Source organism: Trachurus japonicus, chromosome 9 (assembly GCF_045865225.1).
Source record: "Trachurus japonicus isolate A0001 chromosome 9, Traja_1.0".
Classification (NCBI taxonomy): domain Eukaryota; kingdom Metazoa; phylum Chordata; class Actinopteri; order Carangiformes; family Carangidae; genus Trachurus; species Trachurus japonicus.
Window position 1 is genome coordinate 32,360,088 of NC_140915.1, and position 26,840 is coordinate 32,386,927.

At 40.3% G+C, this 26,840-nt stretch overlaps 1 protein-coding gene across 2 annotated transcripts in view; it reads right to left on the reverse strand.

Annotated features, from left to right (window-relative positions):
• The window catches only part of LOC146981874 (leucine-rich repeat transmembrane neuronal protein 4), a 47,300-nt gene that overhangs the window by 16,990 nt on the left and 3,470 nt on the right, over positions 1–26,840 (reverse strand). The window lies entirely within an intron of this gene.

The window sequence follows — 26,840 nt, forward strand, 5'->3', positions numbered from 1 at the left end:
GCACTGCCTCTGTGGACTTCTTCTGGGGTACTTTTATATGTAGATGTTTGTATGATTTGATTAAAATACAGAAAGAGCGTCCTGGAGCATTCCTGGTGTGGAATTTTTTTGTTGCACGTCTTTCTAATTTGTTGCATTTCTGTATTTGGAGCCTGTTTCCCTTATGTTTGTGCTTTGTGCCCTCTCACACAGGTCTCCCACACTGTTAGCATTCAGGTGATTACTTGTCAATCAAACAGATGCACCTTTTCCCCTCTATAAAGTTAAAGTTGATGGAATTGTAGGTTCTGTGGGTGGTTATGTTTTCCTTGTTTGTTTGCAGCTTGTCTTAACTACTGAACATTTATTAGAAACAAACTGCTGGCAACATAAAATGCATCATTCCCTGTATGCCAGAAGATATCTTATGGGAAAGACCTCACAGGCCGTGGGTGTTTAAAGCAGGAGTATATCTGCCTTCCTGCAGTAACAACACTTTGAATCACTGCTGTGCTACAATGTGTCAGCCAGTGATGTGCAGTGGCAAAACACATTTATTCATAAGAAATTGTGACTGATTTTTTACTTAAAAGAATAATGGTGCTGCCAAGCAACAAGGAGTCAAATTAAAATGTGCAGTTCTGCAAAAATGAGCTTTTGTGGCAGGATGTTGCCAACAGGTCGACAGGTACTGTTCCATTCAGAGAACCGGGGCTGGAAGAACAACATCACACTCCAGCTGAGACGGCCTGTCTGCTTCATGCCTCTCCTCTCTTTCCTCTGTCTAACTAGCACCTCTGCAGCCACATCAGTTTGATGGTCCACTTTATTAAGATGAATGAATCTTATCCGCGTGACGCCTTCCTTCATTTGGCTGCATTACATTCCCCGTGTGCGCGGCGTGCTGTAGGTGCTCAGCTGTCACCTTGGTAGCCTGACAGGAACTCCCTGGAGGTCACCTTGGGGATCGAAGTTCACAGTCCCAGTGCAAACGTTTTGTTGCCCTGACAAAACTGCTGCAGCATGACTCAGTTACATTGTCTGTCTGCTGAACATGGTGCAATGTACCCGACAGAATGTACTGTAATAAATCACATGAAGAAAAAAAAAAAAGCGTGAGAGAATGAAGGGACCAGGGGAGTGGAGGTCAGCAACCTTAATGTTTTCTGAGCCACATAGATTTAAATTCACTGATATGGTGAAGGGTAAGAAGGCATGAAAGATGTTTGTCTGTCTGTATCCTGCAGTGATAGAAGACAAGTCCCTGGTTTGGGGGCAAAAGCACAACCCTGCATCTGTTCTTTCTGTCCTGCAGGACTGGAGACAGTAAATGTAATTGATGATAAGATCTAGTGGTTCAGTTTGGTCTCAGTTTTGATTATTTAGCACAGCTCACAAGGGGAAGTAAACAACAAGCAGATTAAGGGTTGACTATTAATCTACTACGCTCGGCAATCACATTAACTCAGAAACTTACAGCACTGTTCTGGTATGAAATCCTTATTTTTAGTCATGCTAGTGTTCGTGACGGGAGGGAGTTGGTCCAACCTTAAGCCTAACCGAGCCTTTAGGTCCAAAGCTGAGTTAAAGCTGCTCTGATCTTGGCAGTGGGTCAACACTAACAGTGGACAAATTAAAAGGATTTTCTCACAGTGATGAATCTGAAGAGAAATATCATTAAATCCCAGAGTTCCCCTCGGACCTTTTCAGCTCACTGATGTGGTTTTACAGTCTGAAACCTTAGGCCACACTCACACGGTTACATTTTCAGAATAAAAACCCCCCATCTCTCTCCATTTTAGCTCTCTATCAAAAATAATCTTTGTCCATACAGCCACGTCTAAAAAATAACCTAAATATGTCTGCCGTGTAAACAAGAGCCAGATTGTCTGCTCTGCAATTGGTCGTTACAAGACACTATAATGAAGTGAAGATAGGTGTAGAATTTAATAAGGCCATATTTTCCATGTTCATCGTGTCTTTTTTTTTTTTTTTTTTTGCACAGCCCTAAAATGTTCATGCTAAAACAGGTTCAGCAGCTTTTCCAAAACTCTCATTCTCTGGGACTCAAGAACTAAATGGTAACAAAGAAAATTGGAGACTGGCTATTATCAGAAACATAACTCCAAGTGAATTCTGTTTCATGTCTGATTGATGTGTCACATTATTTTAACTCCATTATGATGATAATGTGAATGTTGTTTCTTCTTCTGCTGCCCATAGTGGCCACAAAAATCTATTCATGCAGCTTTAAACTCTGAAATGAATTATACTGTATCTGTTTCCCAACAATGTTTTTGCTGAGCCCATGTTGAGAAACCCTTTTTTTTTTTTTGTATTTTTATATTCAAATGCCCTCAAGTTTTTAATGACTGATATCGAGGCAGAGCTGAATTCATAAACTTATCCAACCAGCTCATGGCTCATAGTTTGCAGAGGGACGTCTATGATGTAGAAAGTGTGATCTCAGTTGTTAAAATGTATGTTTCCTAAGACCATGGTTGAGCTCTGATTTATTCTTTCTCCCCTGTCCTCTCCCTCCGGCTCTACTAAAGTGGATGAGGGAGGTGTGGGTGGAGGCCTCAGTCCTCAGTCTACATCTACCCACCCATTTGGTGTTGGAAAACATACGACTGTCCTAACGTCTGTTTCTTTGTGAACTTTACAGATCACGTCGTCCTTGTGGTCTAAGAGGGACAAAATATTTGCATGTGTCATCCAATGCTTTTGTTTCTGGGTGTGTAACAAGCATTAACCTCCCACAGGGCCACTAGTGTGACTAAAGACTTTGATAAGCCACGGTCTGAATTCTGTGTGCATACTCTATTAATTACAGGATTACAACGCCTGCTCCAGTCTGTGGTAGCAAAGATCATGGAGTGCTGAAAGGAACATAACATCGACGAGAGGCTGTAATCTAAAGGAATACAACTGAACAATACAACCAGCTGTTTATTGTAGCTATAAATAACTATAAGGTGTTCTTTTAAATAGCAATTAAAACATCACTGTGCTATCTTTCAAGCAACAAGAGACCCAACAGCCTAATAACTCAGATCATGGAGCAGAGTATAGATCCTGCTTAAAAATAACTGTCTGTTTTTCCTTTGCCAAACTTGGTGCTGTCTTTCTTTCCCTGTCTTTACCCACTGTCAAACACAGCTGACATTAGTATTCTGATAAAGCCTTCTTCAAGCAGTGTTCAGTGCCAGCCACTTAATTTGTCATTTATTGCTCCATGACAACTGAAGTAATTGAACCTCTTGCCCATGGATGAGATCTGCCAGCCTTTTGGCCATTTTCTCTCATTGTGGGAGAGATGGAGCTACAGGGCCTTGGTGCAAATAAGGGCACAGATCTCATTTTTTGGGGCAATGAGATGGTTAGTATGTACCCAGGCCACAAGGGCCTGCAGGATGTTTATTGCTACACCTCAGAACTCCAGCAAAGACTAACTGGACTACGGATAAAAAGAGGAAATTAGAGAGTATAAATAGCTTTGAAAAAGGAGGAGCAATGACACAAAAGATGAAAAAAGACCTCGTGATTTTTTGTCATAAAATGTTTTGTTGATACGAATTATTCTAGAAAATCATATAAGAGAAAATTAGTATCCAAAGTGATTATGTTGCTACGGGGTCATTTGTGTGTTTCATCATCCAGCCGGAAATGAAAGCAATTGTGTATCAGATTAAGTCACAAAGAAGATAAAGGAGAAATGAATCAGCTGATTTATCTGCAAAGGAGTGATCATTTTGGTCCTTCTTTTTGTTTTGTGTGTTTTGTGTGTTCGTTCTCTAGAAACACTGACTACTCTGAAATGTTATGAAAATTCAAAGAGAGAGAGAGACACCTATTGATTTCAGTGACCCCCGCCTTTCGTTACAGCGCTTCCATTGAGACAAACCCTGCACCCTTAATTATTCTGTCATCTTCCCTTCGCACTGTTGACTGTGACAGTAACTATATTAACTATAGTGTACACTGTTGACTCCATTTATGTTGCCATGCACCTTGAGCAATCAAATTATATCTGGATAGGGATTAACACTGAAGAAAGCAGATGGAGAAACACTCAAGACACATTAGGAACAGATTGAAATCCAATTGACTAAATTAGTAGAGGAGGTGGTTTGAGACACTCTTAAACCAGATGTTTTACTGTGCAAGTTCAAATTCATGTCTCACAGTCACACATGCTAATCAAAAAACTCCCTACAGGCCTCAGAAGAGGCCCTGAGCCCACTGCTGTCTCAGTGATCAAATAAAATTACAGCAGATTTCAGGAAACATTCAGAAAAACTAAACCCTCCAGGTGGATGGGGCTTAAAACGTCAATCAGTGATTGTTGTGTTGTGACATCACAAAGTCACAGAATTCCTGACAGCTTGTTTTAAGACTGTGTTTCTTATCATAAGCTATAAGCATCAGTTCAGCTTTCAGTTTTCTTTATTTTCTGTAACTGCATGCAGCCATGAAACCTTAAAGGGACTTGGGGCAGGATCAAGAAATAAGACTAATTTTTATTTATTTATTTTTATTTAACCATTATTTACCCAGGCGAGCAAATTAAGAACAAATTCTTATTTTCAAGTGCAGCCTGAAGGGGAAGGGGGAGGGGAGTGCTAAAAGTGAAAACAAGGTTATATAAAATACACTTCATGACGGCCATTGTGGCCGTTAGGGTAACTGCAGCCATCAGCCAAGCCAGTGCAGGAGCACGCATTAACTCTTCACAGCAGTGCAGCTGATGCTGTGACACTGTGGCTGTATTCAAAACGGCATAGCCTACTATGCTGCTAGTACTTAGCCTACTGATTTGGCCAAAATGTAGTATGTAGTTTACGGTATGCAAATAAAGGCACAAGTATGCAAAAAATTCCAGGATGTCGTACTGATTCAGAAAATATATCCAGTGTACATCTAACCCATGGATGTATTGGATCCATGATCTGACCAGTCTATAGTGTATCCCACAATGCAATGCACCCCTGACCTCCAACCCTTACCAAAGACGGTTTAGAGTAGTGAAGTAGCCTATCTTTGCCCTGTACCGTAACCATGTTATGCAACTAAGTAAAATAAAATAAAATTTAATGTACTGTAGACTGATCGGTTCATTGTAAAACATTAATTCATTGATGTAAATGTGGTGATTTCTGTAGTAGGCCTACAGAGCCCCGAGGCAGCTAACACACACATGAAGTTTCACTTTTCATTCAAACAAACTAATGCGACTGCCACAATTGTTGGATTTCATCAATGAGACCAGTATTTATCTCCCAAAAATAATTTAAACGGCTGGCGGTCAACCTCTAAAAACCTGCGGATAAGTTACTCTGCTGGTTTTTGCCCCTGGGTTGATCGGCCTATCAGCTCAGGAGAACGGCTGCTGCCTCCGGGATGAGCTGCTGCACCCGCTCGAGGACGTGCATTCGGCATCATTTGACGACACGTCCACAGGACTCATTTGCAGCACATTATGCAGCACACAGCCTGTTCAAGGCAATGGAGAGATACATGGGTGGGCTCATTCTTTTTGGTTTTGAACACTTCATCACCCATTAGCATTAAAAACTTAAAGAGGAACTAAGCAGGATTTCTCCCGTGGCTATGCTACATTTTTACTTTCATTAAAAAGCTCCGGAATAATTGTGATAGTTAACTACATGACTTGTGACTTGTTACAACCTTGTAACATCAGTGTAGTTACTCAGCCGCCGCCCCGGTGTCCCAGCTCTCGTCTCTGCACACCATGACACACAACGCGCTCCGTAACCCGTAATCTTAAAACTACACTAATCTAAGAGGGAACTAAAACTATGCCATAATTTCCTTGCTTTCACCTGTAATTTTTACCCCCCCCCCCCCTCAGTCAGTCAGAGAAATATTTCCAATGCTGAAATGTAATGGTGAGAAAGTATAATTTCCCAAAAGGTTTGGATCAGTGGAGCTATTAGCACATACAGTATATGAGAGAACAAATAATGTACATTGCTGTAGGATGCACCATCAGCGATGAGATGCATTCTTCCTTACACTAACAAGTAATCGGATGTCCATCAAGTGCTCAGAGAGCAGGGCTGTGAAGGGGGTCCAATAATTTCCCCTGTTAGCCATTGCTTTCATCATTGATGATGTGCTGTGTGGAAAACTGCTGTATGAATAAAGTTAGTCTGTGTTTGACTGTGTCCTTTTTCAAACCAAAAGTGGTGTTTGGGAAAAGGTCATGGGGTCAACAAAGTGAATTTGTATCCTCCTGGTGGGAGCATGTGGGTGTGAATACAGTAAGAGGTGATGTGTGTTTGTGTGGGCTTTTGGAGTCTGTATCATCAAAAATGTTGTAGTGTGTCATTTTTAAATACCACTCAAAGCCAGTCAGCATGAGTCTGAGAGTGCCAACAACACTGTGGTGTTTAACTCACTTAAATCATATCCTGAATGTAAAGTGTGTGTCAGCGATTAAATGAATAACAGAACAGAATTGGTTGTATAATGGGGTTAGCTCATATTGACAAGATACAGTGTATGCTGAGAACTGTGAATACGTTTCTTTTAAAATAGAATAGAATCAAAAATAGATCACCCTCAGATCCCTCTACTTACATTCATATTTCAGATTTCTACGTGTTATTTTTCTCACAATGTGCCATCATAGTGACTGTCAAGGACTATAAAAATTCAAATATTTTCCTCCAGTCTGATATTTTTTCCTTAACAAATAATGCAAGAAACTTCAAAACTTCAATCCAGAGTCGGCATGAGTCATCACAGGCTTTATTCATTTGGCATATATCTACATCCTTGATATCAATCATTTCAGAAAGACTAATTAGCCCTCTGGTCTTGGCTCTCACAGAGCTAATGTATAAATCACCAAAGGTGAAAATGACAAAAGATGTGAACTGACTCATCTTTTGTCAAGTCACAAGAGCAAAGTTTAAGATCTGTCTCATCATGTCTGGTCAAGTTTTGAAAGCATGGGATGCACAGGGACACAAGGACACAAAGTGTAGCTTGTTATCTTAGAAACATAAAGCACAGATGCTAATTTGCTTTTTTGTCTTGCTATTTGTTCTGGGTCTAAAGAGGGGCAGTAAAGTTCAGTCAGTCAGGTCACCACTTGGGTTCCCACTGAAATGTCTCAACAGAAATGGGATGAACGGCTGGTCATGGTCCCCAGAGGATAGAGTCAGATGATTTTACTGATACCCTGAGTTTTCATCCAGCTTCATACTTTGGTTTATTGCCATATACTGTACCTGCAAAACTAATGATATCACCATCAACCTTATGTTTTACAGTACTATATCCCTCCTGACTGCATGTGCCAGAAGTAGAAGTCACAATGCCATAGAATAACCTTTATGTAGAGTACGTAAAGATGAGCTCAACCTGTGTGGGGTCACATCAACAAATCTGTATACTGTAAATGTCCAGTTAATTACATCCACAAGGAAAAACCATCTCTTGAAGGTGTTGCCCGTCTCAGCTGTTGTTTCTTTGTGTAGGAGGATGTACACATGTGGGTTCAGACCAACCAAGACACGACAACAACAAGATATCACCGCTAGCTAGGAACCAGGCTCAGAAAAATCATGTTTTTTCCTCTATTTTTCATACTGCTGTCTGGATGTGTGTTACATCACTTTTCTGACCAAACTGTGTGACAAAGTGTAGGCACAACAGGAGGTGATGGACACAGTTAGTACATGGCTTCTTTCATCTTAGCCTTGTTAGAGAGACCAGATATTTTGCTTCTGTTTCTTTTTCTCTATTGCAACAATCAACACTATAATACAATATACTATTGTTATAGAACAGAGGGCTGCAAAAATATGTAGAGTTGTACATTATAATATTCCTCTACATGTTAACCCATTTAATCCCAAATTTTTCCCAGACATGAAAATATCCAAACCATGTGCCATTAGCAACTCTTTGAAATAATCAATCATTATTTTTTTTAATTTTCATGGAAAAATAGGAGAAAAAGTGTGTTTTATAGTCGGTCACAATTGTGACCGGTGGGATAATATGTATACTAATTTTACATATCCATCATAGCTATCAAATTGCTTATATTCCAGCCCAATTTTAACTGGGCTGTACTACAGAACTCTTTTTTTACTGTTACCAGTGCCAGCATACATAACAGATGCTTGTGTGCTTTATCACATGTTAGTGTGGCTATTTTACATATCAAAAACATGTAGAACGACTAAAAGCAAAAACGAAAAGACGCCTATCAACATTGCCATTGTCACTTTTGTGAAAAATTTAAGACATGCATATTGTAACTTTGTTATTGGATTTACAGTGTGTTACAGTTAGTGCAATATTGCTTTAGTGTACTTTTCATTTTACCATTGTAAATGTACATTTTTAGTGCAATATTGACTTATTGACCTAGGGGTCACTCAGAATAACCTGCATAACCTCAGTCTTACTTTTGTTCAGGTTCAAATGTAATTTCAAAAGACATAAAACCAACATGACTACAAAATACACATTTTAACAAATTTGATGCAAGCTTTTAAAATAGTTTTTTAAGAAAATCCATGAATTGCTCATCTTGCCAACCCTTATATTTGTCACTGACCCATGTATGAGACCTCCTTCCTACAACATCTCTGTAGAAGAGGTGGCTGCTTATGAGTGCATTGAGGGACCATGTAAAGGTGGGCCCCACCACTTCTTGGACCTGATTAAGATATGACACCTTATGAAGGTTGTTTGAATGTTTAGATTTTATTTTTGACCACCTGCAACCTGCACCTGCTGCTTGGTTGGAACAGAAACCTGCAGCCGCGCGGCCCTTTGTGGGAAGGTTTGCCCATAGCTGCTCATGTGGGTATAGGGATTTGCCTCTTCACCAACAGTGGGTGGAAGTGGGGTGGTGAGAGGGAAGTTATCATCCCTAATAACATTGTTTCTTACATAATCTTTTTGCCTAACTTTCATTCAACAGCCTGGCTGGCAATTGGCCAGTCTCGCCCTTATAGTCCATATCACAGTCACTGGGGACAACATCTATTTCACTTTGAGAGATAGGTTAACTGAAATGCTTTAGGGTCTGTAAGGTCCAACATATACTGTGTTTGATTCAAATTTAAATAATAATAATAAAAAAAGAAAGTTTTTAAAAAGTAGAAAGTTAGCTACTTACACTGTGTTATCCCACCGGTCACTATTGTTGCCGTCAACAATTTTACTCATGCTGTGACCACACTAAACACAGTTGAGTGATTGTAGATGCATATATCAATACTAGACACCTTAAAGATGATGTGTGCCAAAAATCTTTCTCTTATCTTTATGTCAACCTTCTTTACTGACCTTCTTTGTTGAGGCTTTGATGCAGCCATCTTCCTCGGATGGTGCAACCAGGAAGTAATCAGCTCTGATCATGTGACAATTTACACTAAACATGTGAAACTGCACATATGTGATCAGAAGGGTTTCTTGCTTCAGTATTTTTTGGAAATATGTTAATACTCCATTTACTAACATTTTTAGGGCCTTTCAACTGGAAATATTTTTTACGGTCACTTTTGTGACCGATGGGATTAAATGGGTTAAGTACTTTATGATGCTCATAAAATCATTCCTTTTGTCTGTACCCATTTGACTGGACAATGCCACACTCGAGATAATATTCTGATGCAATTTGCCCACATCACATTTATATTTGTTACTACAAATGCATTATCATTGCACTCACCTTCCTTTACTTTATGTAAATGTGCTCGACTCAGACAGTAATACCTTGCCACAATGACAGCAAACACCTGTTTTCATTGCGCTGGATTGTAAATCCTCCCCATGTCTAATGGTTGGAGCTAGTCCCAGTGTGCACTGGGCTGAAAGGAGGAAACACTGTGGACAGGCCTCTAGTCAACTGCAAACACACAAGGTGTACACACAAGTTTGTGCAGCTATCCTTGTTAGGACATTGCACTGACTTCTATTCATTGACAGTCTGACCCAAAGCTTGACCCTATAACCAATTCATGCCAGATCCAAACCTCAATCCACACCCAACCCCTTACTCCCAACCTTAACCTGGACCTCAGAAGATGTTTTGCCTCATTAGGACTGGGCTTTGGTCCACATGAGGACTACTCGACCTGACAAGGTCATGTTTATACCAGATAAGGTCCCAAAGAGGTAACAACACCCCCCACACACACGCACACCACACACACACACGGATGATTCACCTACAGTATGAGCAATTTGGAGTCATCAGTGTACCTGGCTTGGTTTCAGTGTTGGTGTGGGTGTGTTGTGTATGAGATTCATGTACACTGTGTGTAGTGTAGGTATAGTGTCTAATATCGGCCAGACATTCCCATATGTGTGTAGGCAGGTGTGTCCTGACAAGTTCATCACTGAAAACAAGAAACACTATTTGTTAATATTCATTATGACAGCTATTTACATAATGAGGAACACCACTTGTACTGTACTGCTGTTAAAGAGCTGAACGTTAAAGGTTCAGAGAGAGAGTGAGTTGTTTATTTTACTGCAATGTTGTTATGTGGACAGATGAGACGCTGAGTCAAATGCAGGTACGGACACAGTAATCCCCTCAAACACAAATGCTTTTAATGCCTATAAGCTGATGAGAAGCCTTTAGCACCAAAGTGGAAATACAACAACATTAACATTCAAATATCACAGTGTAAATACATGTTGATATGATTACATGTGTTGCAACTGTATTGAGAACATTATAAAATGAAAATGACATTTTTCTACCATCTGTCATTGATGATGCAAAAATAATGAGGGGTCATATAAGTTTATGAAATCTGTTCAATACAGAGTAAACTACTGAGTGTGTATTATATGAGTAGACAGACAAAGAGATAAGTCTGTCCAACTGTGCCCGTTTGCTGCTGAGACTTGGTGTAGGACACAATTTTAAAGAGGGTTTAAAGCAGGATGTCCACACTGGATTATAGCTCTCTTTTTTATTAAACTATAGGCAAAGTTGAATCCTATCACATCTGTATGAGACAAACGTGACCAATCACAATAATAAAGAGCAAGATATACATTATACCGTATGGAAAACAAAACAATTACATTTTCCTTAGATAAATATCTATGTACAATTCCCTAGAACTATATTTGTAATCAATTCAAAATACATGATCAGTGTTGTCCCACAAGATATACTGTATAAAAAAACTTTTTTTAATGATCTGTTGTACAAAACATTGTCCTGAAAAAGTGAAGTGCAGCATGACAATAAATAAAAAATGAGTCAACAAGGGTTCATTTCACAGCCATTGATTATTTCTGTGAGTTTGACAGTTTCAAATACCAAAAAAACTATTTTCAAAAGATTTAAAAATCCATATTTTTGCTGATTCATCCCTGTCTATAAAAATGATCACTGGATTGAATACCAAAAGTAAGATCATGGAGCATAAAATGAAAAAAGAAAATCTTTGCACGGTTTTATTTTTAACTTAGTTTTGTTGTGGACAAGTAAGAGGTGTAGACATGTTTGGGGCAGCTAAAGGAAAACTGTTTGTTGAGTTGATGCAGACCTAAAGGAAAAACTGTGCTGCAAAGCCCCAGTTTCACTGACTGATCAGCTGTGAGAGCCTAAAACGCCATCATTACCCACACAAACAGCCAAATGAGATTCCTTCACAGAGCGGGCAGGCTCACTTTGCATAATAGGGTGAGAAGTTCAATGATGTGAGTGGCGCTCAGTGTCCTGCCACCGTGTTGAGAGGACCAGCTGAGGCTTTTTAGGAACTTGATAACCTGCACCACTGATTTCTGTAAATAGAGTCCATGGTCGTTGGCCTCCATAAAAGCAATGATTAATGGAAGTAATTTTGAGATGTCAGGAAGTTCAACTTGAGAATTTTCTTTCCTCCAGTTTCTCAGTCAGTCTATAGTCAGTTTTTTCTTGTTTCTATGTTTGCTCAAAAGCCCAGGACTCGACTAGGTCCTGTAAGTTATGCAAAATTGGAATAATTGTCCCCAAGTGCTGGAGAGCTAAAGTCTCCAAAACAACAAAAAGACTGACAAATAATTGGTGGGGAAAAGATAGTTCAGTTTTTATCTTGTTTTGAAAATTCACCAGTGTACAGGCTGGCTGCACTGCAGTCCTGCTGGAGTTATCATAAATGTATGAGAAACACTTTTACTGTATAAGGAAAAGTGTGTAACCGGTAGTAAAATGATTATTTAACCAAGAGAGAAATGCATCTTTCAACTACATTAACAGGAACATGATGGGATGTCAGCTGGTCCTTTTTGCCAACACACACACACTTTGGGATCTGCTTTAGGGCCCTTGTCATGGGTTTCCACTATCTGTTGCATTAATTGTCACTGAATTGGAAAACGACCAGCCGCCTGACTCAGAAATTGCTGACAAACAGAACATGATGAAGGATTTAGTCTTAATTTACACAATGAAACCACCTCGTCTGCATCACACAACTGCTTTATTCATTAATGTTACAGTGTGACTGTGTGTGTGTGGGAGTGGGGTGTGTGTAACACTAAGCTGAAGATAGAAGTCAAAGCACGCGTGACTCGAGCAGCATGTGCGAGTGTGAATCTGTGTGACTTGTGGTTTGAGGTGATGCAGACTGTGCTAAATAATGATTCGTATCAGCAGCCTTGTTTTCTGCTCACTTGAGACATCTAAATGTATGAAGTTCCTTTCTTGATTACTTCAAGTGTGCCGTGGCACCGAAATGTCAAGTCAGAGCAAGAAGAGACAAGTGCTGTGTCCCTGTAACAGATGAAATGTGGTTGGAAAAAGTTTACCACTAAAAATGTGTTGGAGGCAATATAATGCTCTGCAGAGAAAATAGCCTCCATCATTAATTCCATAAAGCCAAGACATTTCAGTCTGCATTATGCTGCTGTAATGCAAAGGACTACATTTGATATTTAAATGTGGTCAATTTCGTTTGATTAGCTTCGACAGTAGACCAGAAAATCAGTCTGGATGAAAAGGAGAACAAAAAACCAAAGACTAAAAGGATGAAAATCCACAGCATTTGACGACAGTGTCTGTGAAACACAGTTAGACGATTATATATACATATAGAAAAGAGAAGACCAGCTTGACAGGTGGGTGTAAAAAAGGAGGATAAACTACCTTTGGAGCAACAGAAGCACATGACCTCACAGTACTGCCACTGCAGCGAGCTCACACCTCGGTGCTCTATGGAAATGGGGATTGACTGAGATCCAAGAGTCACCAAAAACAGCCAGGTTTCAGCGATGTCAAACATGCATGGGCTGAAAGATCAATACAAAGTCCTGATCTCCAATTGATGAAATGCCTCTCTCGCTGGCTTCAGGGATAATCTCACCCACTGATTTATCTGTGGGAGAAACGCTCGGCACAACATGTGGTATGTCCCTTTTTTTCAACCTATATGCTGCCTCAGAAAGACGTCAAATTAAACATGAAAAGCACACACGGCATATGTCGGATCAGTTGTTAAAATGAACGACAAGGACCCTGTCAAGGTAACAAGTGGTGTTATTTCATCTGTAGCGGTGCAGCTCTCCTCAGCTTCTCACACAGCACCTGTTACTGGATGAGACCTCACAGTACATGTTGCCATGAATACACTGGAGCATTTGTTTAGGTACAACCACCTGGTGTGGTGGCTTTGAACTCGCCCAGTTTAAGGAGTGACCCCACACGGCCGGGAGCTCAGTATAATATTTTCATGCTGTCTTCACTGACACAAATGAATGTTTGGTTTTCATAACACTGACTGGGATTTGTGTTAGTTTTAAAAGAAATTATGTTATGCATAAAGAGGAGATGTATGTGGGTCATGTTGAAAAACTTTAGTTTTGACAACTGAAGTGAGTAATTTGAAGTGAGTAATAGTGTTAAAAAAAAAGTGTGTTGCTGCACACATTGTTTGGGTCATGTGGACCAGACACAGGGAAAACATTAGACATTTCTGTTCTGGCACAGTTCATGTTCAAACTCGCTTTTTCTAAACAAAGAGCTTTACAGATGAAGTGATGCAGACTGACAAGTTATTCATTGATCAGACAGTTGCGGTGACTGTCATCCTGCATCATTTGAGCAGCATGGATCCAAGTAGAGAAATCAGATTCCAGTGACTGACAGCTGCACTTAAATCCTTTTTTCATGTATATTTATGTTTCTGCCGTCACACCGAGCTCACAGAGAAATAACTGATTGAGTGTTTTTAGTGCTATTAGAGTGCAAATCGACCATGTTATAAATATTGACAAATGAGGCATCATGTACAGCAATATTACACAGGAATCACTGCTGGTTGGTGCTCTCGCACATTTTAATGAACTCAGTGATGAGGGATAAAAATGTAACATCAGAATAATAATATTGGAAATGCTGTTGCACATACAGTACAGCATGGTGATTTGTCTAAATATACAGCATATACAACATGCTAATACCGACTTTTGTAGTTTAGCTACTGAGAAGTCACAACTTATATCATAAAATCCTGTGCTTGGCCCATTTGCTTTCTCACCACAAGCACCAGAGTCCACCTTGAAACAACCAGACCGAGACCGCTGAGAGTTTGAGTGCCAGCTTTCACACCAGCTCATATGAACTGCACTAAGACGGCAAACATGCCAGAGTTCAGTAGAGCCGAACCAAATGGGTTAGGTGTGACAGCAACCCTAAAGCTGCTAACTGGTGGTATGGCATCAATTCTCTAGGCTCAATTCTAGAAATGTGACATTTTCAAAATGGATGTACATGATAAGAACTTTCAGCACGTTTGAAGAGTGGTTCACAAAAACTGATAAGGGTCTCCATTGCATCTGACTGATGAAAAGTGGATGACATGCTTTAATGATGGCTTCACCTCTCAACCAACTTACCTTTAGAGGGCATAATGGCAGAAAAAATAATTTATCTTCATCGGAAGTGTCTAATTCTGCTGTAATCTTTTATGTTTCTCTTGTTATGAATTCATGCACAAAGCACTATAAGACCACACAGATTCCTCCTCTCTGACCACACAGATTCCTCCTCTCTGACCGAGACAATGTGCTGTGCTCTATTTGAAATTCTGCTGGTGGCATCTTTCTGTCTTCTCTACTCCTTCTGTCTGTCTACCTATTGCAGGTTACCTGATTTGTTGGCTTGTTTATTTTTCCACTGGATGTGGAAACAAGGTTGGAGGAGGATGTTGGGGATTAAACGTGGCACCAAAACATGGGGTAAGGTGGCTGGGGAGTGGAGAATTGAGGGGAAAGAAAGTCTGAAATCAGCTGAGGTCTGTTTAAATTCTGCTCAGTCAGAGCACATATAATCCTAACAGGATGATCTGCCCCACATACTGTATTGTGTAGAGATAGTAGGCTACTGTTTTTTCTTTCCTGTGAATGACCAAATTTGCTCACATTTTTCCCCGCATGCAGTGAAATTTTAGGTTAATATTTGCCTGATGTCGGCTAACTCAAATCTAAAAAGCGTTTTAATTTTGGAGTGCTGAAACACCCCACTGATCAGAGTGTATTACATGCCTTTTTAGATAGGGCAAGTAAAAATATTCTGCTGGAACAAAGGGCTGACCCATTTGTTTGATTTGAAAAGGATGTATTGGCACCCAGACTGAAAATGCAGAGATGAATCCCTCTTCTCCTTCCACCTGTGCACAATACATGTCGCAACAAATTATACGGCAGAAAATACTCAAACATCTCGACAGCGCTTATTGTCATTTGCACACAGAAATGATGCGTGACGCTGGCAACATTTCATTGCTTTAGTAAATAGGCTCAGATTGCTAGGAAGGCTGTAGGGTTATTCAAAAATTACAATAAGATTGAGATTAAAAGTGTGATTGATTCGGGGATTGAAGCTCTTGCCACTTGTGCTCTATAGTCACAGTAAACCCACACTATCAGCTTGGCTCAAGAGAAGGCAGTCTGTCACTCCTCCACTCTGGTCCAGAGTAAACTTTCTTTACAATTATTAGATGGATGACTGTGAGAAACAGCTATTAATGGACTTTTATGACCTTTGGATGGATTACCATGATATTTGGTGCCGACATTCCCCTCAGGATGAATTACCAATAACTGGCACTCTGCCGGTAAAAGACGATTCTTGCCGTGGTCACTGTGGCTTGACAAGAGCTTTGGCCGTCGTTGTGTTTACAAGAAACAGCGCTACATCTTCTGGGCAGATTGGAGACTGCAGTGAGTCATTATATTGGAAAGTGACGAGCTTGTCTGGGGCTAGCTGGTTAGCATGCTAACTTCAGTAGAGGAAAAGATATGACAGGGACAACAATAGCATTAATTTGCATTGCTAGAGACGTCTTTTGGTGAGTAATTAAGTTTTGTTGCTGAGCTCACAACATTTCTTCTAGACTGGTCTAAGTAAGACTTGAAGTAAAACAGGTCCTTTAATCTAGCACCATCATCAGGTTCATGTTTAAATTTACTGTAGCCTAGTTCATCATTGAATGCCTGAAATTAGTGACAAACAAATACACAAGCTGAAGCTAATTATTTTATTTGAAGTTTGCGTGTGTGTTCTTGTACTTAGCCTACTATGTTGTGAGAACCGGCAAGAGTTTTTATAGTGAGAACATTTTTGGAAAGTGAGGAAATCTTGGCCGGTCCTCACTTTTTCTAAGGGCTGTTGGTTTAAATTAGGTTTAGAGTAATGGTTAAAGTTAGGCATTTGTTTTGGATGGTTAAGGTTAGGGTAAGGGGCTAGGGAATGCATTATGTCAATGAGTGTCCTCACAAAGATAGCGTTACAAGGATGTGTGTGTCTGTGGGTTTGCATGCTAATGTGCTACACATTGAACATGGCTAACCTTTTGAAACAGAAGCTGCAGCATTTAAAACACACATCCCTTGTCCAAAGTGTTTCACACGGAGGCAGCTCACTCTCTTTCTCCTGTGTCTCCCTGTTCTCTCTGGTCATGTGACACCATTCTGTACATCAAGGCAAACTTGTCTGACAGTAAAAGGAGACAATCGCCACTGGGACATAACAAACCCATGTTGCTGCCATCCATGTGTCAGACAGTAACACAGCAACCACTTATTATAGTGATATTGAAAATCTAAATGTAATACAAATGGTGCCATTTATGATATAAAACCACCATGTCTATGCTTACACACGGAAGTTAGTATTCAGCTTGGAGTACCACTCTCTCAAAATACACTTGGCGGCTGTTGTAGACTCTTGAACCCGTCTTGTAGCAAATATTTGTTTCAATTTTACACATATCTATGAAGCTTATATAAAAGGAAGAAGTGGAGGGAGAACATTTTCAGTAATCGGTACGAGAAAAATCTTGGCTTGTGCTTATTTTGGGGAGACCCCCCCCCCACACATACACTGCCTGACAGGCAAGTTGGCAGAGATACTGCATCATTCTCAGTTTGTGCTGACTGACTCACCATTTTGTCCCATCAGACAGGCTGAGATGTTGTAGCAACATGATGAAGGGGTTTTAGTTTCTGGGGAAATCACAATACTATTCTTGAGGACTTCAACAAAACATCAAAATCCTTCCCACTGGAAAAAGATAAAATGTGACTGCACTGTCTTCATACAGATAACGGTGGAGAGACAAATTGCAGTCCACCAACTTCCTTGGACATGTGGTAATGTGTCAAGTCAACACTTCGCTCTCTTAAAAGTATCACTTTCATGTTCTTGTGCAGTGAATGAATGCAGTAGGCAGAAGTACAGCGTCTCAGTCAAATGGACTTAATTACCCTTATTAAATGGTGGGCTAAATAGACAGTTAACGTGGCTGCTGTGGCTGCTGTGACCATAAAACAGCATAAAATGTTATGTGTAATATTTTCATGTTCTATTATTCATTCTCTCTGCTGTGCCCGACTTTACATAAAGTGCTAGATAAGCTGTCAAATCCCATTAAAGCAAAATTGCCGCTGATTGAGTGAACAGAAGCTTAAACTGAGGGAATCCAGGGCATGTGATTACTGATTGATAGATATGCCATGATAATAGGACACTCGATATGGGATTCAGATTCTTGAGGAGTATTTACAGATTTCTGCAAATACTTTTTTTCAAGGGAAAAATCTGTCTATATTCCCAGAGAACTGAGATAGTTCTTTTGTTCCTCAGCTCCAACAGGCTGAAGACTTAAAGGAAAAATCCACCCTTGGATACACTTACACTGTTATGTATCATCAAACTATGATGCTCAGTGCATGCCGCGAGTAATTTAGCACTGGGCTGACATAAATTATTTTTGGGGGGTTTCCAACTTCCATCAACTCATCACATCTTCTTCAGCCTGAGTTAGTGTTTTCCTGCATTTCTCTAAATGCCCTTCGATAGCTGTCAGAGAATGAGGGCAAGCTTGTTGCATTCAGGCTGTATATTTTGGCAGACACATTACAGCAACAGCGATAGCATACAGTAAGAGTATGATAGGCAAAAAATAGTCACACCCCTCACTCAGACCACAGCATATCATGAAGCTGCAATGCATTGTGGTCTATTGAAGTTGCTGTCAGAGGAGAAATTGGTTTCTGTGCCTCTTCTACAATGCAATTCACTTTTATGATGGGCTGTTGAATGCCAGTGTAAAATTGTGAGCCAATCTTTGAGAGTGTCTGACACCAAAACTAGATGTTTACGCCTGAAGTTATGGCCAACTGGAAATGTTGCAGTGGATGAGGCATTACATCTTCAAACAGCTAGGCATGTCCCCTGATGGCAGAATGTTAAAACTGCTTGATGAAGAGGTTTCCATGATATTTGTATTAATTGCTCTGAGAGGGCTGAAAGAATTAAGACTTGCAGGTTTTTCGACTGCGCTCCTATTAAAAAAAACAATAGCATCGTCAGTGGTTTCAACAAAAGCCCCCAAGCGAGGTATGTAATTTAAGAGTGGCTGTAGGAATTATTACTATTGTCAGGGGCAAACATTAAGATCCATTAATCTGCTTAATTAGAAATTTGATACAAATGATAAAATGAGTAATGGAAACAATGGGATTTTAAAAAAAATGTCACAAAAATAGTTTGCCACGTCTTTACATGCCTCACATGTCCTTATACTGTACCTTTGATTGTGTACATCAGCTATACATCCATATGTATACATGGAATGATATCATGAAAGAAGGAATACACTGCTTTATTCATAGCATAATGCTCAGTGGACACACAGACCATGCTTTGTCAGCCTGCCTTAAAAAAACAAATATTTCTATTAAGATTTACTGTAGCATACAGTAGTACCGTAAATTCAAAAAATTTGCAAGATACTAACAGTTACATTGTCCTGCCAGTTTAGGGTATTTTGTTGTTTGATCAGGAGAAGTCTGGTTCCTCAGCCATACTAATGACATGACACTAGATTACAAGATGTCTTTTTTATTTGTCATCACATAAAATATGAATGACTGTTCCCCCAACTAGTACAGTACCAGTAGGCTACTACACATGGCACTCTTGGTTTGTTGGTCTGATCCAGGCTAAAATATCTAACCATGTGCTGTATAGACTGCAAGTACACACATTCCTGGTCACCAGTGGATGAATCAGGTCAAATTTCTGACTTTTCCAATGAAATATTTGCCTGGCCAGCTGGATTAGCACAAAATGTGGTTCAAAGATTCCTTTCAAAGTGGTGAAGCCAAATGACCCTTGACTTTCATCTTGGTGCCACCAATCAGTTGATAAGTTTGTTCTATCATGAAATAGCTCAACAATAATTGGATGAATTGGCAGAAAGCAGGGTCCAGATATATATCCTATGGCAAGGCAAGGCAAGGCAAGGCAAGGCAATTTTTGCTGCCTCCTTTTAACATTGGTAATCCATTAACTTTTTATGAAACTCAACTACAAGGTCACAGTGTCGGTTAAAGCAGAAGTAAGCGGAATGTTTGTGTTAAAGGGGACATATTATGCTCATTTCTGCTTCTTGACATGGTACCTTGATGTCTAAAAGTAATGTTAGTAACGTGCTTTGGTCAGGAAAACCAAAAGATTGAGCACAGCTGGGTTCTCTACACACCAGTTTCACAGCCCTGCTCTAAACAGTCGGTTTAGAATCTTCGCTCTGGTAGCTGAGGTAACCATGGTAACCATGGGAGCGAGGGCTTGAATATTCAAATCACCCGGCTTGTGATGTAATAAACCGGGTGAAATTAAAACGGCTAGTTAAGAGACACATTTTCTGACTATGGCAGTTTACAAAATGTTGACGTAGTTGTCAAAACTTACGTTTAAGGGGTGAGGAGGCACTCTGGATATGCAAATACACATACTAAAGCAATGAAAAAGTGAGTTTTGCATAATATGTACCCTTTAATATAAGTCTTAATTAGGGACTGTTCGTTATTTATCATCAGTGCCACCGGAGGGATTCACGGGACTTTTTTTTTTTTTTACATGACCCCCCTGTCGGAGTCAGTAAATTTTAACATGACCCTGCATTAAGCCTTATCAAAAGATACATGACCCCCCCCCATCAAGTACGTGACATCGCATCACGTAGCGCGTGACACTACATTATTTCATTTTGACAACCATGTGTGCAACACCTTCTCATCAATCCATGCCATTTATCAGCTGTTATTAAAACCCAACTCATCAATAACAGAATCGCGATTTTGGACCAGCTCACATTACACAACAAGCCATTAACAATTAATCCACACTTAAACCGAAGCAACAATAATGTGAACTGCACTCAACAACGTATTACAAGGTTTACGACATATGACGGACAACTCTGTGTGTGTGTGTGTGTGTGTGTGTGTGTGTGTGTGTGTGTGTGTGTGTGTGTGTGTAAGAAAGAGAGGGAAAGAGAGAGAGAAGTAGATAAAACCAGCTAGCTGTTAGCTACCGTAGCTCAGGCGTCGGTCTCCCGTCAGGTAAAAACTGCTGTTTATTCCTCAGATGAAGCTCATTAAGTTGTTGAGCCTCTCCGGTACAGTTATCCATCACTGCTGTTGAATTAGCCGCTAAACTGCTGGACGCTAAAACCGAGGGGGGTGTCTGTGTGTTTACAATTCACGAAAGCAACGTGAACGTACGTGCTGCTCAGACTATGTAGAGTTACGCAATGAGGCAGGCAGGCAGGCAGCGCATCCTCTGTACGGTACTGAAGTTAAACTCACTCGCCCATAAAAGACGTGCTAAGCCGCGGGCAAAATCCTTATTGACTTCTTGGCGAAGCGGTTAGCATCGTCGCCTGCCGTGCGGGAGACTCGGGTTCGAACCCCACTCAGGGCAGACCAGAGCAATATAAAATAACGTTGTGATTTGGGCCGTTGATCTCGTTGTCATCAGCGTTTGCAGCTTAGAAATGTCCCGTTTTTGTTTTGTTTTTATTTTTTGCGGGCATTGCAGTGTCCTCCAGACAAAATGTTGAATGACCCCCCCTTGCTGACCTTTTTTTTTTAGTGGACCCACCCCTCAACAAAGAATATTATGACATGACCCCCCCCCATTTTCCTCCGGTGGCCCATTCCATAAATAACGAACGGTCCCTTAGTTCTATCTTCCGACAGCAGCAGTTCTATCTTCCGACAGCAATCACTTATATACTATACTATATATACTATATATATATATACCTTTATCCAATGAGGAGAGAGAACAGCATAAAGGGGCGGTCCTCTCTGTGTGTGCAGCCAAGGGATGCGCGTGAATGTGGTGACGTAGGGACGAGGGCGGGGACTGCTAACTCCATCGGCTGACAGGAAGTTAGCCAAAACCACCGGATCGCTTACTTCTGCTTTAATTGAGCTCTTCAGTTTATGACTAAATATTTCCCAAACTAATGTTAACCACTTAAGTATCCACTTGGAGTTTAGAGCTAAGTTTAGTAATGGTACAACTGTGACTCTCCCTTTTGTTTTTGCTCAACACTGGCTTTGAGTACAGTCAGCTGTTCCCACTGTCTGGGATGTGAGATTTTCACTGTCAGAGAAGATTTCCATCACATTTCTGTAATTAAAACAAAACAGTTTTTTGGCAGATCCTCTGTTTCCTGAGCAAAATGGCCTTGAACACAACTGAGAAGTTTAATATCACATTAAATATTCATCATCGTTTGTGTGTGGCTGCAGGAGGGAAGGGCCACTGGAGATTGTGTGATGGGAAAGGATGAATTAGTTTGATTTATCTCTGTGGTCTTTTTCATTTATATCCAAATTAGTTTGGGTAAAAATAGGCCTTCTGTTTCATAATTTCCATACTTCTCTGTTTATACATTAAATCATACAGTACAGTCATAACATGTACTGACTCGCCTGATTTGTTTATAACAGACAAGTCAATTTGATGCTGGGCTTAAGTGAAGGACTAGGTTATCGTTTTATATCGAGTGCATATCAGAGTTAATGATGTTGTCAATCAATGCTGACCTCAATTTAAAACAGAGTTTTGGAGGTCGGCAAAGCCGTGACTTTCATTTCTTCGTTCTCAGCTGCAGAATGTTTTCTCAGTGATCTACCTACGACTATCACTCGTCTGGCTTTAGGCTTCTGCAAGAGTCTGTAATGAGTCAGTCACAGACACAAACAGCAGCTCATCGTATATGTTCGGTAAATAAGTACATCTAACCCAGAGTGAAATTCAATATTGTCTGTGTTGAAGCGTGGAGGAAGAACATCATATTTTCTGCCTGTGCCAAATAAAGCTATTAGTAGGCAGAGACATGAGCTATTAGTACAAAATAATATGAACAATACAATCATGAAAACATCAATTGGGTGAAGGAAGAGATGATACTATTAATTATTATGAAAAAAAATGAATTTGCCATATTCACTGTAACAAGCCACTTTAGATTACAGGCCATTATTGCACTGCTCTTGTGTTTGCTAAAGGCAATCCACCTCCTCAGCAGCGCAGACGTCACACCTCCAAGAGGAACATCTGTCAAAAGTCTGAATCATAAGCATAGCCAATTATGTTTACTTGGGGGAGATCTCACCTCAAACAGACCACAGCAGTCTGAGAGGTGCTTAACACCAGAGACTGGTCCAAGGTGTGGTTATGTCCATTTGTGCTGCTGAATCCCACTATAGATTTTAACACCACCAGACATAAAAGTCCTTAAACGTCACTGAAATCCCTGGGTAGGTCTTAGATGTGTGTGTGGAAGACAGACAAAACATCTCAGAACTGATCCACAGGAAAAGTATAAACATTAATAAATTTGTATTTCAGACAGGCTACTTTTTTTCCAAATCAGTTTTGATTTTAATGTCATGCTATGTTCAGAGTAGTTAGTATATGGTCTAGTAAATGCTAAACGAATTGATACCACAGAGGATAATGAAATATCAATTGCTGAACTTAAGAAATGGGTTGACATTTGGGGAAAATTGCTGAGAGACTCATAGGACGCTCCTGGCAGCAGCCAGTTATCTTAGCTTAGCATAAATATTGGAAACGTGGGGATGTGTCCTTCCTTATCATGACTGTGAGGATGCCAGGCCTCAAGAGTTGGCATATAACGCCCTGTACCACCATGACACATCGCTGTTGCAAATGAGATCAAACATGTTGGTGAGCTTCAGTAGTGCCATGCTTGACATTTTTCCTCCAGTTTGTTCTAAGCTAAGCTAACTAGCTGCTTCCTGTACCTACACATTTATTGTATACATGAAAGTGGTGTCAACCTCAGAAAGAGAGCAAATAAGTGTATTTCCCAAAATGTCAAACGTTTCCTTTAAACAGCTTAAATATGAATAGTAGCATTAAGTCTGGTGCTGTCAAGGGTAATTTATTTGGCTTGTATACCTCAAAAATATGAATTTCAAACTGAAGAATTTCCATAATTACATACATATCCTCAGTGCATCAAAGCACCTTGAATCAGTCTGATGTGCTTGATCATACACAGATCTATTACATGGGCTTTTTTCATGCCACAACTTACAAAATGTGAATCATGGCACTGAAATAATGATGTTGTGTAACAGCCATTTCAGCCAATTCACTTAAAAGGCTGTTTCTTCCTGCATTTTGCTGCAGTTGGTTTGAATCTTGTTGACCAGAGCTCATTTTTCACAAAATCATCAGGTATGATAAAAGCTAAGTAGTCTACTTCTGTGGGCCCATGGATCATTGCCATCCAGTCTCCCAGTTACAGTAATTTTCAATTTCACCAAACAAGAGGACAACCAAGCAAAAATGAGAATTAATGGCAAAAGACATAGCTTCTCTAAGGAATAATCAAAAACCTAAATGATGAGCCATTTGTCATACAGTATATGTGCTGCTTCTCATTGCTGTCGTGTGTTGTCCTGTACTGTCATTAAAATGTGTTTAAGTTGCTCCAGTCTGTGCTGTGCTGCAGCTCACAAAATAATGTATTCAAATGTGACACATCCTTTTAGGCGCTATCAGGCGCTCATGCAGCTATCCTTTATTTGGCAAGTGAATGACAAATACTGAAAGCTGTCAAACTCCCTTCACATGATAGAAACCTGCCTTCTGTGCATTTACGCACAGATGAAGTGCAAGCTGCCACCTCGCCGAGTGGAGGCAGTGTGTTTTGATCACTCATCATCTTTGTCTCTTATTGCTGACATTTTAAAGACAGAGCTCATACTTGAGCGCCTAAAATTTAAAACAAATATTTGTTGAATAGAATGTACCCACAGCTGCAGGATCTGTCCTCAGCAAACACTAATTAGATCCATAGGGGCCATTAGTTTTTAATGTGACCAGGAGGGGGACACTGGGTGCCACATTTCTGAGTGCAATTGCAGAGAAAAATGAAAACAACATAATGATTAAGGCTTGTGCTAAATTGTTATATTTTAAAAACTGTACTTCTCTCTGTTGTTCGCATTACACTGTATCTAATCCCGTTATTTTTCAAAATTAGTTAAGTTGAACACTGTAATTATTAGTCTAATCTTTCAGGCTTTTTTCTATCAGTCAGTTCAGTGCACCATCAGGGCCAAGTCTTCCTTTCTCTTCCCTTCATCTGCCCCCTCACAGCCTCCTTTAATTATGTGTGAGCAGGATCCCCTCACCTTGTTAATGCTTGAAGATTCTGCCCAAGCGCAAGGATCGCCTTTGGCTGAGATGGGGGGATTTTCACCTTAATATTTTCTGAACTAACTTTGCCGGGGATGATCTGTGGGTGGACGGCAACCACTGCAGCTGCTCTGTGAGCACAGTGGATGGCATACAAGACAGAGAGTTTTTTTTTCTCCTTTTTTTGAATAATGTGTCACAGGAAGACCGTGGAACTGCACAGTTCAAAGTGTTCATCAAAATTCACACTCAGTTTGCAGCACTGAAGTCAACCTGCTGTGTTGTGCTGGAGGAAATCTATAGAAACAAATTAACTCCAAGTCTGTTGGTCTGGGCATGTGCAGAAGATAACGGGCTTCAATTACAAAGCTCTTTCTTCTAATTGAAAATGCAGCTAATAGCTTGAGTGCTTGCTATCTGGGAAAGCTTGCTAAAATGTGGCAGGGGCTCACTGGGTTTTGGGCATTTACAATATGCCGCTGACTGTGGGTTTGAACCCTGGAGCAGTCTTTTTCTGGATGCACCCTCACTCTCACTTTCATCTTCCTTGACTCTCTCCACAGTGAGCCATTCAATAAAACAGAAAACCCTCTCATATGTCAGAAGATGTTGTGCTGCCTGCATTTCCTCTATTGTGATGAAAATAGACCTCAACACTATCACTAGCACATCATGCACATCTTGTATTGCAAACTCCACTGGATACTGGTGTGAGGCTAATAAACATGATACCTTATTAGACTGAGAATCAAAACAGTTTGAGTCTAAACATGCATTAAAACCTGAAAGTAGTTTTAAAACTCCCCTGTTGTACTGTCAGTTCTTGCTTTACATTACAGTGTTTGATACAAACATACACAAACACACACGCACACATACACATGTTAAAAATCCCATTACATTTTTAACAACTCAGGCTGCTCCCTTGAGCTGTAGAGGGCAAGGAATAACAAAGCAGAGAGAAGTCTCGGCTCCTTACCTCTGATGGGCTATTAGTTATTCTAGCTAGCAGAAGCCCCATTAGGTCTGCCATTTAATGCTCCCACGCCACATTCTCACATGAAAGCTACAAGATTGATAAGCCGGCCATCTCACCTCAAGCTTCCCTTGTGTTTGAGAAATGCTCTGCCACAGATAATCTGACAAAGAGCTGATTTAGCAACCGGTGTTCCTCGTGGTGTGTGACATTACTGAAAACAATGGAACATATTGACTCTCCAGTGACTTCAGGAAAGGACACAACAAGAATATAAGTGGTGCTAAGGTACAATCCTCCGACTTAAAACACACTCTACAGTGATTTATAGAGTCCATGTGGGATGTGGGAAATGAGCTGCGTGGCAGCATGAGATAAAACTTTGTCTCTGAGCTGCGCTGACGGATATAATGGAGAGGAGAGATGTCTCCTGTAGCCCACAGCATGTCTGTTGAGCCTGACAAAAGGTGCAGCAAAGATTCCAGTGACACAACATCTTTCCCAACACAACATGTCCTGTTAATCACACTTAACCATACCTCCAAATGAAAAAAAAAAAGCTGTCGCACAAAGGAAGACAGATGCAGCACTAGGGGAAAAAAAGAGTACACAGGCAAAAAGTGCCTAATTAACCATGAGCAAATTGATTAGTCTTTCTGTCTCAATCGCTGTGCCGCACACTGGTCTGGAGTCAGTCATGTGGGGGTGTCCGGTGTTAGGATGAGAATTTCAATTTGGACCCCTTGGACAGAAACTTTCAGGTGTAGCTGAATAGTTTCTCCATACTTCTGAGATTACATACAATTAGTCTAATGGTGTTTGTTGCTGCAGTAGTGCACAAAAGCCACA